The 15,930-nt window shown below is 42.3% G+C and overlaps 1 protein-coding gene across 1 annotated transcript in view; it reads left to right on the top strand.

The window, feature by feature from the left end:
• Positions 1-92: 92 nt before the first annotated feature.
• Positions 93-15,930, top strand: part of LOC103226928 (aldo-keto reductase family 1 member B1) — an 86,021-nt gene continuing 70,183 nt past the window's right edge. The window contains exon 1 of the mRNA XM_073009346.1: positions 93-370. The gene's annotated coding sequence lies outside the window, so the exon portion shown is untranslated. The remainder of the gene's footprint in view (positions 371-15,930) is intronic.

The following is a 15,930-nucleotide window of genomic DNA, read 5'->3' as shown; positions in this document are numbered from 1 at the left end:
GGAGAGAGAAAAGAAGGAAAGAAGAGTTGGGGGAGGGAGGGAAAGAAGACTGGTCAACACAGTGAAACCCTCGCTACTAAAACTACAAAAATCAGTCAGGCACGGTGGCACATGTCTGTCATCCCAGCTACTTGGGAGACTGAGATAGGAGAATTGTTTGAACCTGGGAGGCGGAGGTTGCAGTGAGCTGAGATTGTGCCACTGCACTCCAGCCTGGGCAAGAGAGTGAGACCCTGTCTCAAAAAAAGAGAAAGAACGTAGAAGAGAAAGAGAGAGAAAAGAAAGAGACAAAAGCAAAGAAGGAAGAAGAAACAGCGACTTTCTTTCCCCGTGATGCTTTCCTCTGTGAAATGGAGTCTAGGGAGGAGAGGTAAGAAGCAGTGTTTCCATTTTAAAAGTAGCAATTCCAGGTTCAATGCAGAGATGGTCAAATCCTGGGCTGATTAGAGTCAGCTGTAACTAGTTGGTAGTCAGCAATCTAGGGAACACGATACAGGCCTGGGCCATGCTGTAACACGCTGTGACAGGCCAGGGCCACGTCACAGCATCAGCTTCAGCTTGCGGCTAGTGGGTTTTTCTGTCTTCTTTGCGTTCTTGTTTATGAGTTGGGTTTGGTTGAAAATTGAAATGGACTTGAACCTCTAGGCTGTGGCTTATGACAGCTCATAGAGGGCCATTGGCATGATATTTTGCACCTATGAGTGAAAGATCTTACACTTCATTGATGTTTGTTAAATTATCTACTTCAACATTCATAATACATGCATAGGCCGGGCATGGTGGCTCACACCTGTAATCCCAGCACTTTGGGAGGCCGAGGAAGGTGGATCACTTGAGCTCTAGGGTTTGAGACTAGCCTGGCCAACATGGTGAAACCCTGTCTCTGCTAAAAATCCAAAAGTTAGCCAGGCATGCTGGCACATAACTGTAGTCCCAGCTGCTTGGGCGGCCTGAGAATCACTTGAATCTGGGAGGGAGAGATTGCAGTGAGCCAAGATCGTGCCACTGCACTCCAGCCTGGGCGACAGAGAGAGACTCTGTCCCAGAAATAGATACATAAATACATGCATGCCTCATCATCTGGTGGCCACAAAGTCTCCTGGATCTGCACATGGGGCTCCTTATTTTCCCAGAGTATACTGGATGACATGCAGGGCTAGTATTGTTGAAATAGTAAATCCTTAGTGACTGTCAAGCTAAATAACAGAGAGAGGGTCCCTAAAAGAAAAATATTTCTCTGGGAATAGAACACTGCAATGGGAATATGCATGCCAGAGGAAAGTATGTGTATATTTGGGGAAATAAAGGAAGATAAAAATTTTTCAAGGAAAAAATGAGGATTATCTAATTGCTTTGAAATAATTAGCCTTGGCTACAAAGATCGGTCATGAAAGTGTTAGTCTGAGGTTGGACAGGCAGTTGTTTAGAGGTCCTTGCAGAGTATGCTTTGTGTTCAGTTGCAGTGGGCTTTGTTCAAGGTTGTGGTTTTTGCAGTCTTGGTAGTTTTGGGTTTCAGGTGTACAACCATTAGAACCCTCCTTTCATGGCCTTCCCAGCTGTATTTGCTAGAGTCTTTTGTTTGTTTTTTAATATTAGTGACTCCATTTTGATTCTGACCATTTTCACGTGATGCACAAAAGAAAGAAATGTGTATTGTTCATAATAATATTCCTTGGAGAACCACTTAGCTATGAATCAGTGAGGAGGGAGATCTTTTTTAGATAATTGAGATTAAGAAGGCATATCGATTAGCTGTTTCTGTGTAACAAACCAACTAGTTATAACAGCAACCATTTATTTGCTCGTGATTTTGTGGGTTGGCAATTTGGGCAGGAATCAGCTGACAAGCTGGTCTCAGAACCACATGGTGTCAGCTGGGTTTCCTCACCTCTGTGGGCTTCACTGGGGTGGACCAGGATGTCAGGGAAGGCAGGGACCCCTCTTCACATGTTTTTCATTTTCCATGAGGCTAACTTGGACTTGTTCATAGGTAGCAGCATCATAGGAGGCCTACTCTTGGAATGTGTGCAGAGTCACTTCTGTCACCTTCTATTGATCAAAGGAAGTCTCAAGGCCAGAACAGGTCCAAGGAGTAAGGAAATAGATTCCACCTCTTGAGGGGATTTGTTACAAAGAATTATGGCTATTCTTAATCAACCCCAGAAGTTGTCATAAGAATTTTGATTGGCTACTTTCTAGCTTCATGAATTTACCAATGTATTCCTGGTTTTCTACCTTTAAGAAACTCTCATTTTTTCAATCCGATGAATCTATGTGCATAAGAAGTTTTACTTTGTTAAAAATAAATATATACAAATTGAGAGACAATTATTTTGTAGAAGGAAAATGAATGAGGAGTAGTGCCACTTTTCATTCTCACATCCATTTCTCTAAGAAACAGAGGAAACAGCAACGAATATATCTGAAACAGGGAGGAAAAGAACAATTCCAAGAATTGTGGGAGTGAGGAGAAGTTTCTGGGCAGAACAGTGTGAACCAAGGGGTGGAAGAGACTAAGATACATTGGAAGAACGGGAGGAAGCCAGTGTGGGGACGATCAGAGAGTGGACTTACGGGGTGCCCAGCAGAGTTAAAGCTAGAGTGGTATGCAGGTACCAGAGGGTCAGGAGCTGCAAAACTGTGATCACGGAGGTGGATTTACCATGAAACTAACAAAACTTGACCTTCAGTCGCCCTCACTTGCCTGAGCACCATCTTAGATTTTGTACCTAACATTAAATTCTTAATTTTTTATTCTTTTTCTTTAAAAGAAAACCCTAATTGTACAATGTCAGGATCACACAATCTGAATCCACCTGTATGTTAACATTTTTTGTCTTTATTTGAGAGCACCAAAGTTTTGCTTTTTATTTTTCAAAAATCTTTTTATTATGAAATATTTTGAAAATATGCAAGGTCCTCACTTTCTCTCCTTGTGCTCTATTTGTTTTTAAAATCGTATCATAGCTGGGTGTGGTGGCTTACACCACCTGTAATCCCAGCTCTTTGGGAGGCTGAGGCAGGAGGACTACTTGAGGCCAGGAGTTACATAGTGAGACCCTGTCTCTATGAAAAATACAATAAACAATTAGCCAGGCATGGTGGCACATGCCTGTAGTCTCAGCCACTCAGGAGGCTGAGGCCAGATGATTGCTTGAGCCTAGGAGCCTGGATAACAGAGTAAGACACTGTCTGGAAAAAAAAAAAAAAAAAAAAAAATCACTTTCTCTCTCTAGTTTCCCACCCTCTGGATTCTGCTGATTATTGCATTCCCAGAAATGTATTTATCATGTCACTCTATCCCCCGAATGTCTTGGCAACACTTAATAAGACCTAGAGGCTTGATAAAATTCAGATCCAATTTTTGTTTTGTTTCGTTTTTTGGCTACTTCCTATATGCTGTGTTCTTCTGTTCTGGTGGAATGACTGGCTGCCTCTTTGTTTGTATTTATTTATTTGTATTATTTATAGTAGTCATTGATGATCATTCCTTAAATCCATTATTTCATTACATTACAAAACAGCGAAATACTAATTCCACCATTCTTTCTTCATGTATTAGCTGGCATACTTCTTTAAGGAGAAATTTATTTGGCTACCCTGAGGTATAGTTTGTATAAGAACACTGAATAATGATTGATTCATTCTTTTATTTTAGTTTTTAAAATGAGGTTTCCAAGCACCCTCCAAGATGACCGATTAGTTGTCATTTAGTGTTCTTTGAATTCATGAATTTAAATATGTTATAATCTATTGCTGTTCTTATTGATGCTCAAATTATCCTCTTTGCCACTAAGAGCACTTCACATTGGCTTTTGCATTCTTTTCATGTACTCTTTATAGTCTTTGGTAACTTCATTGCTTTCCTGTTCCAGACCTACATTTATCCAAGAAGACTTGGTTCCTTTTAGTGGAAACTGATATTTATAAACCACAATTTGGGAACTAGAACCATTCTTTGCAATTGAATTGAATCTTGCTTCCAGACCTTTTCAGTAGAAAGAGGTAGGAAATAACTTTTTAAAAACCTACCATGTATGTTTAGCAATACAACAAACAATTAGCCAGGCGTGGTGGTGCACGCCTGTAATCCCAGTTACTCGGTAGGTTGAGGCAGGAAAATCACTTGAACTCGGGAGGTGGAGGTTGTGGTGAGCCGAAATCGCACCATTGCACTTCAGCCTGGGCAACAAGAGTGAAACTCCATCTCAAAAAAAAAAAAAATCATGACTTCAAATGAACATTTCTGATTCAAGTTCAGAACTGCAAGGCTTAATCTCTCCTGTCTTATGTTTCTTCATTCTCTCACACTGACTATCTCACTTCCCAAAGATACAAACATAATTGCTAATTTGCTTGATTTCACAATGTACGTGCAATAGTGCTAAAAACACAACACAACCTACACACCATAATTACTGAAAACAATTTTAAAGTATTGAAAACAGTTTAAGAGCCTTTAGGCTTGTTTATTCTGTGAACCCTGAAAATTTGAGACAGGTCTCAGTTAATTTAGAAAGTTTATTTTGCCAAGGTTGAGGACACACGCCCACGACACAGCCTCAGAAGGTCATGATGACCTGTGCCCGAGATAGTCAGAGCACAGCCTGGTTTTATACATTTTAGGGAGACGTGAGGCATCAATTAACATATGTAAGATGAACACTGGTTCCATCCAAAAAGGGAGGGGGCTTCCAGATCATAGGTAGATAAGAGACAAATGGCTGCATTATTTTGAGTTTCTGATTAGCCTCTCCAAAAGAGGAAATCACATATGCATTTATCTCAGTGAGCAGAGGGGTGGCTTTGTTTATTTGAAATGAAGTTTCGCTCTTGTTGCCTAAGCTGGAGTGCAATGGTGCGATCTCAGCTTATTGCAACCTCTGCCTCCCGGGTTCAAGTGATTCTCTTGCCTCAACCTCCCAAGTTGCTGGGATTACAGGCATGTGCCACCATGCCTGGCTAATATTTTGTGTTTAGTAGAAACGGGGTTTCGCCATGTTGGTCAGGCTGGTCTTGAACTCCTGACCTCAGGTAATCCACCTGCCTCGGCCTCCCATAGTGCCAGGATTACAGATGTGAGCCACCACACCAGGCCCAGAGGGGTGACTTTGAATAGAATGGGAGGCAGGTTTGTCTTAACAGTTCCCAGCTTGACATTTCCCTTTAGCCTAGTGATTTCGGGAGCCTAAGGTGTATTTTTTTGACAATTCTATTTTGGTTTTAAATTCCAGGGGTTCCTTTTCAAATGTTTTGTTTCAGAATTATGTTCCAAAGCCAAATATGCATAGTTTCAAATTCAAATATACAAATCAGGTTATTTTCAGAGCAGTCTGCTTCTTACCCCTGTCAGAATACTGAATGCAAAAAGGCAATGGAGAAATATTTTTCTTAAGTCGTGAAGAAAAAGAACTTTAAACTCAGAATGTTCTATCCAGCCAAACTGCCATTTAAATGGGAGACTATAATAATATTCATATACATGAAAGCCTCAGAAAATTTATCCCACAATGACTTACAATCATTAAAATGTTTATGCTTTATTTCCGGTGATCATAAAGTTCTAGGGGTTAGAAATATTTTCTTCTGAATCAGTTTATTAAAATTAGTATTTATACAAAAATAATTTTTAAGCATAAATACTTAAATTTTTGATAAACCATTAAACATCTAATATAAAATTACACGGGAACTTTATCTCTATATAACATAAATGGAGATTTTTTTTTTAAATTAATTTGTATCTGCAAGTGCTGTAAGAGTTAACTTCATCAGGGCTGAATTAGCCTGATACATTTTATTAAAATAATAAAGGCATCTCCCTGGCATACACTGTGAACCGTAATGATTAGCAGTGTTTCTTTGTGACTTTGGGTCTGAGGAGTTGCAGTTTGTGTCAGTTTTGTTGTTGATAACATTGAAATTGGTGATGTGCATCTCAGTATAAACTCTTACAGGGCTCTGTCCTTCTTTCTAGTTATGTAACAAGAAAATTCTGATGTAGGCAGAAAGATTAGATTCCATTTTTGATTCTTTAGTTCCAATGGATTCTGTACATATATTTGTGGTTCTGATTCAAGAATGTTCTGGTACAACCCTTGGAGAAAGGAAGAAAACTTGGAGCCCAAACCAGCTCCTCCAGACCCCTTGCTGGAGACAGCCTTTGACTATTACAAACAGTCTCACTTCTAGACTGTTTCTCTATTGTTTTCTTTTCCTGTAGTCACCTGTAGATTTGTAAGCCTTGCCAGTTTGGATCATGAGAGCCTTGCTTAGCGTTTGAATCCCATCTAGCTGTGGAACCCAAGGCCTTTTACAAATGTGAAAGTGGCCTGGGATGGAGAAGAAACTCTTCTTTTACTTGTTTACACACACACACACACACACACACACACACACACACATATATATATATATATATACTTTGAGTTCTGGGATACATGTGCAGAACGTGCAGGTTTGTTACATAGGTATACATGTGCCATGATGGTTTGTTACGTCCATCAACCCATCATCTACATTAGGTATTTCTCCTAATGCTACCCCTCCCCTAGCCCCCCAACCCCCGACAGGTCCCAGTGTGTGATGTTCCCCTCCCTGTGTCTTTGTGTTCTTTTTTTTTTTTTTTTTTGAGATGTAGTCTCACTCTGTCGCCCGGGCGGGAGTGCAGTGGCCGATCTCGGCTCACTGCAAGCTCCGCCTCCCGGGTTCACGCCATTCTCCTGCCTCAGCCTCCCAAGAAGCTGGGACTACAGGCGCCCGCCACTTCGCCCGGCTATTTTTTTGCATTTTTTAGTAGAGACGGGGTTTCACCGTGTTAGCCAGGATGGTCTTGATCTCCTGACCTCGTGATCCGCCCGTCTCGGCCTCCCAAAGTGCTGGGATTACAGGCTTGAGCCACCGCGCCCGGCCGTCTTTGTGTTCTTATTGTTCAACTTCTTTTACTTCTATTCGATGCAAGGGCACACTGTATATTACTGTCTAGCCCTGGTAAAGAGCTGTTTGGGGTAATAGAATTCATTTAGGGAGACATAGGGATGTGACTTTGGAAAGAATGCAAATTAAACTCTGATTAATATCAGAATATATGATAAAATGCATGGAATACTGGTATTTCTGTTATCGGAAAATACAACTGGTATGGATATAATCTCTAAAAGGAAATTCCTCCCCCTACTGGGTTAAAAAAGTAACTTGTAGATTTGGTTTTGTTCAGTATTAATTGGACATGGAAACTGGGAGCCTTGAGAGTTGCCTAAGCCAACTCAAATAGTAAATCTGAAACAATATCAACAATCAATAAGAAGTGACAGCCCTAACTAGGGAAATACTAGATGCACATGTGTTAGTGTACACAAACACCATGTACAATAGCCTGGCGTGCTCAGTAAGAAAAGCTGACCTGTTCATGGCATGGCAGTTCACTGCACAATAGAGTAGAGGAAAAGCAAAACTTTGTCCCCAACAGCCTTACCAATGCCTGACCTGGTCCAGACTCTTCTACTGATACAACAAAGTAAAGACAACTGGTAATTGATCTGTAATTAATCTGGCTAATTCGCCTCTCTCCATATCAGTCACCAAGGTGAGCCAACAATTTTCTCTGATGTAGAATGATCACCCTCATGTGTTTACTGTACTACCTCAAAAATATTTCAACTCTCCCATGTATTTTCTTTCTTTCTTTCTTTCTTTCTTTCTTTCTTTCTTTCTTTCTTTCTTTCTTTCTTTCTTTCTTTCTTTCTTTCTTTCTTTCCTTTTTTCTTTTTTTTTTTTGAGACAGAGTCTCGCTCTGTCACCCAAGCTGGAATGCAGTGGCATGATCTCGACTCAGTGCAACCTCTGCCTCCTGGGTTCAAGCTGTTCTCCTGTCTCAGCCTCCCTAGTAGCTGGGACTACAGGCACATGCCACCACACCTGGCTAGGTTTTTTGTATTTTTAGTAGAGACGGGGTTTCACTACATTGGTTCGGCTGGTCTCGAACTCCTGACCTCACGTGATCAACCTACCTTAGCCTCCTAAAGTGCTGAAATTACAGGTATGAGCCACCATGCCCAGCCTCTCCCATGTATTTTCACTAACTGTTAAGGTGAGTTCCAAATCTAATACAATTGGACAATATACTAATTATAGATTATATTGATGACATGATTATTTCTGAAACTGAAGATCAAGCTAAGAACAAAGTAATTAAGCTTATAAAGCATATCTCTAATTGGAGATGATCGCTAAAATCGAGGGGCCATGCACAGACTGTGGAAGTTTTGGGGAGATAATATGTGCTGGAATAACCCATAACATACCACAGACCACCAAAAACAAATTACTCCTAACCCTCAGACTAACTAAGAGGCTCAGTGCCCAGAGGGTCTATTTGACTTTTGGAGAAATCATATCCCTGAGTTATGAACACTGCTGGTCCCAATACATAAAATCACTGCGGAAAAGGATGCATTTGATTGGGAACCCAAACAACAGCCTTCTTATGACTGCAGGGGGCAGTGGTTCCACTGGGAACACACAATCGTCATGCTAAAATTATATGACTATTGGCTCCCCATATTCAAGCTGTGTGAACTCTCCAGCAGAAGTCCAAGACTGCTACTCACCAACTTTGAACTGGGGGACTACAGCATTACCAAATGCTGCTCTCTGCTGTACTCCTGGAAAACAGTTACTTGTTTGTTATTGGGTATTGAGATAACACAAATAACTGAAGAACATAAAGACTGGAAATACCCATCATGCCATGGGTGATGTCAGAAAAGCAATCTGGCCAGGCGCGGTAGCTCATGCCTGTTATCCCAGCACTTTGGGAGGCTGAGGCGGGCAGATCACGGGGTCAGGAGTTTGAGACCAGCCTGACCAATGTAGTGAAACCCCGTCTCTACTAAAATTCAAAAAATTATCCGGACATGGTGGCGGGCACCTGTAATCCCAACTACGTGGGAGGCTGAGGCAGGAGAATCACTTGAAGGTGGGAGGCGGAAAGGTTGCAGTGAGCTGAGATCATGCCATTACACTCCAGCCAAGGTGACAGTGCAAGAGTCTGACTTGGGGCAAAGGAAAGGAAAGGAAAAAGGAAAGGAGAAAGGAAATGAAAGGAAAGGAAGAAGAAAGAAGAGAGAAGAGAAGAAAAGAAAAGCACTCCAACAGGAGTGCAAAGCTCAAAGAAGTTCCATCTTGAAAGGGAAATGATACATACAGGAACATGTTATCAGGCAGAGCACAGGAGGGATACATTTTATTTACCAGCAAATAGCCTCTTTTCCCTTAGGACCTACAATTTTAAAAAAGAACACTAACAACAACAAAAAAGCATTCTACATCAGTTTTGCCCACCTAGTTATATTTCATCAAATTAAAGCAAACATTTCACTACCCACACAGTACAACAAGGGCCCAAGAAGCATCACATTCAATGAATTTCTTGTATTTCTTATCACTATCAAGTTAATAGGTTTATAGAAAGTTCGAATGAACAACTAAAGCATCTGCTTTCAAAAGGATTGAAAAGCTGGTCTACAATCTTCAGTGATATGTTTTGCAAGTTGACATGAGAATATTTAAAGGCGAGTTTCCATTAGATAAATTGCTACACTTTCGTGGTGGATTAGGAAATAGGAGACAACACAGAAACTCGAAGCCAACTGTTCCTTTCTTCACCACAATTTCTTTGTTGAATGTCAAACCTGCTAGTCCCTGAACCAGAGCTATTCATACAGCAAAGGGTCCCACAGGCATGTAATACTCCAAAACAAGAGACTATACCTATAAAATAGAACCTAATTGCAAGAATTCCCTAGGGATTGATACAATTATTCTTGTGTGAATTATCAAAAAGTATTATTTTTTTCTACACCTCACTAAAGTGGGGCTATTGCAATTGTTTTGTTGCTTAGTGGATAAGATGGCCCTCTGTCTCCATACTTATTTAGTCTGACCCTCAGTGATTGCAAATGAATGTAAAGGGAAGCCCTGGCATGTCCCACACTGCTACCAACAATAGGAATTGTCCACTGGCTGAAGACAGGGACCTCATTTGTGGGAAAATGTTTAGATGAAAATTAATGATAAATGAAAGAAAGGTAAGATTGTCGTTGAGAGAAAAAAGTCAACAAATGATTGTGATATCTACCTGCAATTTGGTGCCTTGCAGAGGCTGGAGCAAGAGAATAATATTTTCTCATAAGTTTTGATCCAGATTCCCCTCGAGAGGGAGAACTCTGTCTGCTGAGAACTCCTCCTTTTTTATACAACCAAGACGTGAGCTGCTTCAAGGTCAAACTAATGAGCCTACTAAGGACTTATGTTAGAAAGCAGCAGAATATTTCCCCTGTCAAATTCAGAGAACACTGATCAATAATCTTTTGAATGAACATTGCATGACCATTAATTGTGATTAGTGAAGGTTTAAGAAAGGTATTGGGATATAAATTATCCATTGAATGCTCCATCTGTTATAAAATTAGGTTTTTAAAAAAGCTGTTGTGAGTAGAAAAAGAAAATCCATGAAGAGGTAAAGGCACAATTAAAATACTTGCATCACTGACAGAGACAGTAATGATATACAACTTGGTGATCCTGCATTCCTGAGAATGAAACGCCAGCAATTAGACATGCCTGGTTCTGAGAAGCATTACAATATATACAAACCAAAATTCACCTAGGGGTCACTACTACTTATACATCCTCACCCTGAAGAATTCAACATTTTTGGATCTCCACTTTATTTCCAAATTGCACTGAAGCAATGAGTAATCAATGGCAACAATGTGTCTGGTGGCTCAAACAGCATCAGCCCACTCAAAGAAGGAGAGCTTTAGGAGGATTGTGAACTGGGCTGGAAATCGTTGACCGGGCAGAATTCATTTTTAATAAGGAAAGACTGTTGAAGAAAAAGACCTTCTAATATAAATAGAGAAACTAGAAGCATCGTATTTCAGGATGAAGGACAAAGATGGCAAGTTACCTGGCATGGCAGTACAGGACTGACAATTATAGCAGCTATTAAGATGACATGCCCAAATCTAGAAATGGGAATGAGCCTGCATGCCAACACATCTGGATTATTAGATGTCTTAATTCAAACGGAGTTTGAGGTATCCCCGACACAATGACTAGGGCATCTCACAGCAGAATTTCAAGTTACATACTTGTGGAAGACTTATAAGCCACCCAGTCAACGAAAATGTTTAATTAGAGAAAGCAACCTACCAACATGTTCTTCCACGTCTTAAGCACCATGACTCAGTGCAAACCATTCTTTTTATAGTGTGACTCATGGTGATTTGACAAATTTGGAAAAGGATTAGAGTGTTTCCCATGGGGAATAGATGGGCCCTGTTGTAGAGCCTCTTTCCGTGGGAAGCAATATTTGTTAAAGCCATATACCCAGAGGAAAGGAGTACTCCAAACATTTTGAATCCTGTGTACTCCAGACATAACAGAGATATAGCCTCAAGTTTACACTTTTTTTTTTTTTTTTTTTTTTGAGACAGAGTCTCACTCTGTCGCCCAGACTGGAGTGCAGTGACATGATCTCGGCTCACTGCAAGCTCCGCCTCCCGGGTTCACAACATTCTCCTCCCTCAGCCTCCCAAGTAGCTGGGACTACAGGCTCCCGCCACGACGCCCGGCTAATTTTTTGTATTTTTAGTAGAGACGGGGTTTCACCATGTTAGCTAGGATGGTCTAGATCTCCTGACCTCATGATCCACCCACCTTGGCCTCTCAAAGTGAAGTTTATACTCTTATGAGAAATAACACAGGGTGTGGTAGACAAAATAATGCCACCGCCACAAAGATGTTCATGCCCTAATCCCCAGAACCTGTGAACATATTAGGTTACATGGCAAAGGAGAATTAAGGTTGCAGATGGAATTAAGCCTGCCAATCTGCTGACTTTGAGATGAGGGGATTATCCCAGATTATTGAGGTGGGCCCAATGTAATCAGATGGGTCCTTATAAAGTGGAGGAGAGAGGCAGAGTTTGACATTGCTGTCAAACTAAGAGTAATTGTTTTCTTGTAAAAAGGCTGACCATGGGTCTAGGGTGGATTGTACTGTTAGGGTTCTTTCTGGCAGGCTGGAAATCACCTGAACTGTCTAACTGAAATCAGAAATCAGTAACTCCCGGATGAGATACATGACTTGCACCTGGTATGGACAAGACCCGCCCCCGCCTCCCCGGAGAAGTCTGGCCCTGGGGCTGATTATATGGCAAGAATATATCTATATGACCAGCAGGGTATAAGAGGCACCAGCTTAGACTCCATGAGCATCTGAGAATAGATGCACCGAACCTACTCTTGTTCCCCCATCCCTTAGAAAGTCCTGGGTAGGACCACGGTCATGCCTCCTTCTATAACAGGAGGAAAACTTCTTTTGTGTATAGAACAGCAGAGGACGGAAGGAGGTGGTGGAATTGACAGTCGGACGAGTAGGTGGCACTTGTCTATTTTCACGATGGGTCTGACATCTTGAAATATGCAAAGAAATCCTGAGCTGAACTTGAAGGTGTTGAAGAAGATGTAAAATTGTTTCAGAGGAGGGCAGGCAGTAAAGAACAGAGAGGCAGAATTGTCCGCTTAGATTTTTCCCCCTATCTATTTATCACTCTCCACCCTCTCTTCCTGGTGGCTACTTGTAGCCATGTTGTTTTTTGCTTTCTTCTTGGCGCTTTTCCCCATAATCAGACCACACTCCCCCTAGTGGTCTGCTGATGAATCTCTACTAACTAGGTTATGTAAAGAAACCTGCTGTGTTAAGGTCACAACTGGAGTCCCTCTCTGTTTTAAGATGGCAACTGGAAGGATATTGTTTTATTATTTACCAAGGGGATGGGGGTGGCACTACCCACCATCTCATTTATCCCTATCTTCCATAGTGATCTTCTTTTAGAAGAACTGGGCTTAAATTCCCAGTTCTAGGGTCTCTCGGGAGTTGTATATATATATATACCAGCATCATCCTTGTCAAACTAGGCCTGGAAAGAGCCACGATTGGGTCTATTCCTACAGAACTTCTATTAAAAATAATTGGTGTAGTCTTCCCTGCTGTCACCTCTTTCTTCTCCTTCTGACCAGAGAAGCTACTTTTGCCAAGTTGACTTACTGGGCAGGAGAGGGTTGTAAAGCTCTGGAGAGTCACCCATTGTGGTCTTGAAGGAGTGTCATCACCATCTCACACAGAGTGAGGCAGCATTGGAAGTGACCTGGGAATCCCAGGGAGGCAGTATGTGCCAGGACTGAGGTCCTAGTGCCAGCTTTTCTGCTATCAATGTGACCTATTGATTGGCCGCTTGGAGCCTCAGTTTCTTCATCTGTAAAATGATACTGTGGTGGTTCTCAGCAGAGAAAAGGGGTGACATACCAGAATAATGTGAAATGCTTTTTCAGCATACATATTATTTCTTTTCTCTTTGGCGAAAAAAAACCTTCAAAGTATTTCTGAAACACCCAATACTAGATGATTGTGAGTGCCCTAACAGATCTAACACATCGTTTGAAGATGTGTTAGACCTTTGCGTTAGATCAATTCACCCTAGACCCATTGCTCACAATAGAAGCAAGTTCTCACCACTGTGGTAAAGCTCAGAAAAGGTGTGTATCTAAAGGTTTCTTGCAAGGCCGGGCATGGCGGCTCACACCTGTAACCCCAGCACTTTTGGGAGGGCGAAGCGGGTGGATCATTTGAGGTCAGGAGTTCGAGACCAGCCTGGCCAACATGGTAAAACCCCATCTCTACTAAAACTACAAAAATTAGCTGGGCGTGGTGGCAGGTGCCTGTAATCCCAGCTACTCAGGAGGCTGAGGCAGGGAAAATTGCTTGAATTCCAGAGGCAGAGGTTGCAGTGAGCCAAGATCTCGCCACTGCCCTTCAGCCTAGACAACAGAGCGATACTCTGTCTCAAAACAAAACAAAACAAAACAAAACAAAAAAACAAAACAACGACGACAAAAAAACAAAATAAAGATTTGTTACAGAGCAAACCTACAAGATTAAAGGAGTGAATCTAATCCCTTTCTTGGCCTAGAACTGCCTTGACAATTTCAGGTGTGATCGGGAAACCCCATTCAATATCAAATCCAGAGCTGCGGTGGATTGTGTGCACGTCAGACTACAACCAGCAGAGGGTAGCACATACCTATGTCCTGGGTTTTCCAGGAAAGTCACAAAACACCCTGAGATCATGCTTTCTGGAGAAAGGGAACAAGGTTTAACAAAGTCTACATGGGCATCAAAAATTAAAATCCATTTAGAACACAATCCGGAACTCAAGCCCAGGTGCAGAGGTGGACCAAGCCAATCTCCCAGTGCAGGAAAACTTAGTCTTTGACTCCTCATCATTTCCCATTCCATGTCCTTCTTTGGCTTCTCAAAGTATGTTTAGAGGACTGGCACCATTGGCATTACCTAGGAACTTGACAGAAAAGCAGAATTTCAGACCGTACCCCAGACCCTCTGAGTCAGACTCTACATTTTCACAAGATTCTCTTGTGATACCTGTTCATGTTGATGTTTGAGAAGCAGCGATGGCAGCACCCCTTCCCTACCTACACATGCTGCCTGGAAACCTACCCTGTTCCCTGTGCCAGCCTCGCTCCCCACAGGGGAAGGTTCCTGCTGATTTCAGCCTTCACAAAGGGGAAGCACTTTGTGTGGCCTTAGCTGGGCAGACCTGAGATTTCTTCTTCAGGTGATTAGGGACCTCATAGTGTGTTTTTAACCACCCTGCTATATTTGTCTTCACATGACAGCTGAGCAAGGGAACATTGGGGTGACATGCCGCAAAACGATTGTTGGGGCTCAGAAAACCGTATCTCAAGTTTAGCACTTTGAACAAAAGAAAATTGGAAGGGCTGAAAGCAGGCTCAGAAACAAGTTCTCTCTGATCTTCTCCTACCCTCCTGTCTCTTGCCTCTCATTCTCCCCTGAAGTGAGTCATAGAAACCAGAATTTCCTCTCCCCAAGGTGAGTCATAAAACCTGAAAATATTACTCTAACCTTTCTCCCACCTTTCTGTGTAGGAGCTGATCTGCCTTATCAGATAGTAGGCCATAAGACTCATTCCATAGGGGTCCTGCCATATGGCCAGGAGGAAAGAATGCTCAACAGAGTGGCCAAGAAGAATCTGAACAGACTGGCTTTGCTGGGCTTCCTACCCGCTCTTAGTATACTGCCATTAGAGCACATCCTTTTGTGCAATCACATTTCTAAACAGCTGTTCGTTCTTCATCAAACCTAAGCATAAAAATAGTTTTCCCTAGGTTTTGGAGGTTTTATTTCTGAAGGCTCCTGTTTCACATACAACTTTGATTGAATAGAAGAGTGACATTAGCAAGATGGCTGACTGGAGACACCTGACCCTTATCTTCCCTACACGAAAGGACCGAGGCAATAAATAGACAGCTGACATTTGACTGGAGTGCCAAAAGGAGAGCGATGGAGTGAAGCAGGGGAGTGGAGATGCTTCTGAGGTGGTTGGAGGCCCAGGAGGACAGGATGGAGGCACCTGGCCTCTGCAGCCCCATCTCACCCACCTGGATCAGACCGGCCCAGAGATAAGAGGACTACCTCTTAGTGGAAAAAGGTAAACAGTAGAATCCCTGTCACCCCTTGCCACTGCAAACACATCCAATCCTTACTGCGGAAGAATCCCACATCCTCGTAAGCCCTGAGTCCAGTTTGGAGAGCTGCTGAGATTCACTCAGCTGTGTCACTCCAGGCGAGGAGCATACGGTGGGCACTCCCCCTTACCTCACTGAGCCACACTGCTGCAGCATGGCACCATCCTGAGAACAGAGCTACTGCTGGAGTGTGCCCTGCTCTGGTCTCATAGTCATTGTGCCTCTCTAGCACTAGGGCTCTATCTTCATTCCACCAAGCCCACATGGCACCCAGCTGCACAGAGGCTGGTCCCAGGAT

This window comes from Chlorocebus sabaeus, chromosome 21, assembly GCF_047675955.1.
Source record: "Chlorocebus sabaeus isolate Y175 chromosome 21, mChlSab1.0.hap1, whole genome shotgun sequence".
Classification (NCBI taxonomy): Eukaryota; Metazoa; Chordata; class Mammalia; order Primates; family Cercopithecidae; genus Chlorocebus; species Chlorocebus sabaeus.
The sequence above is the reverse complement of the archived record's forward strand: the minus strand, read 5'-3'. Positions and strand labels throughout refer to the sequence as shown.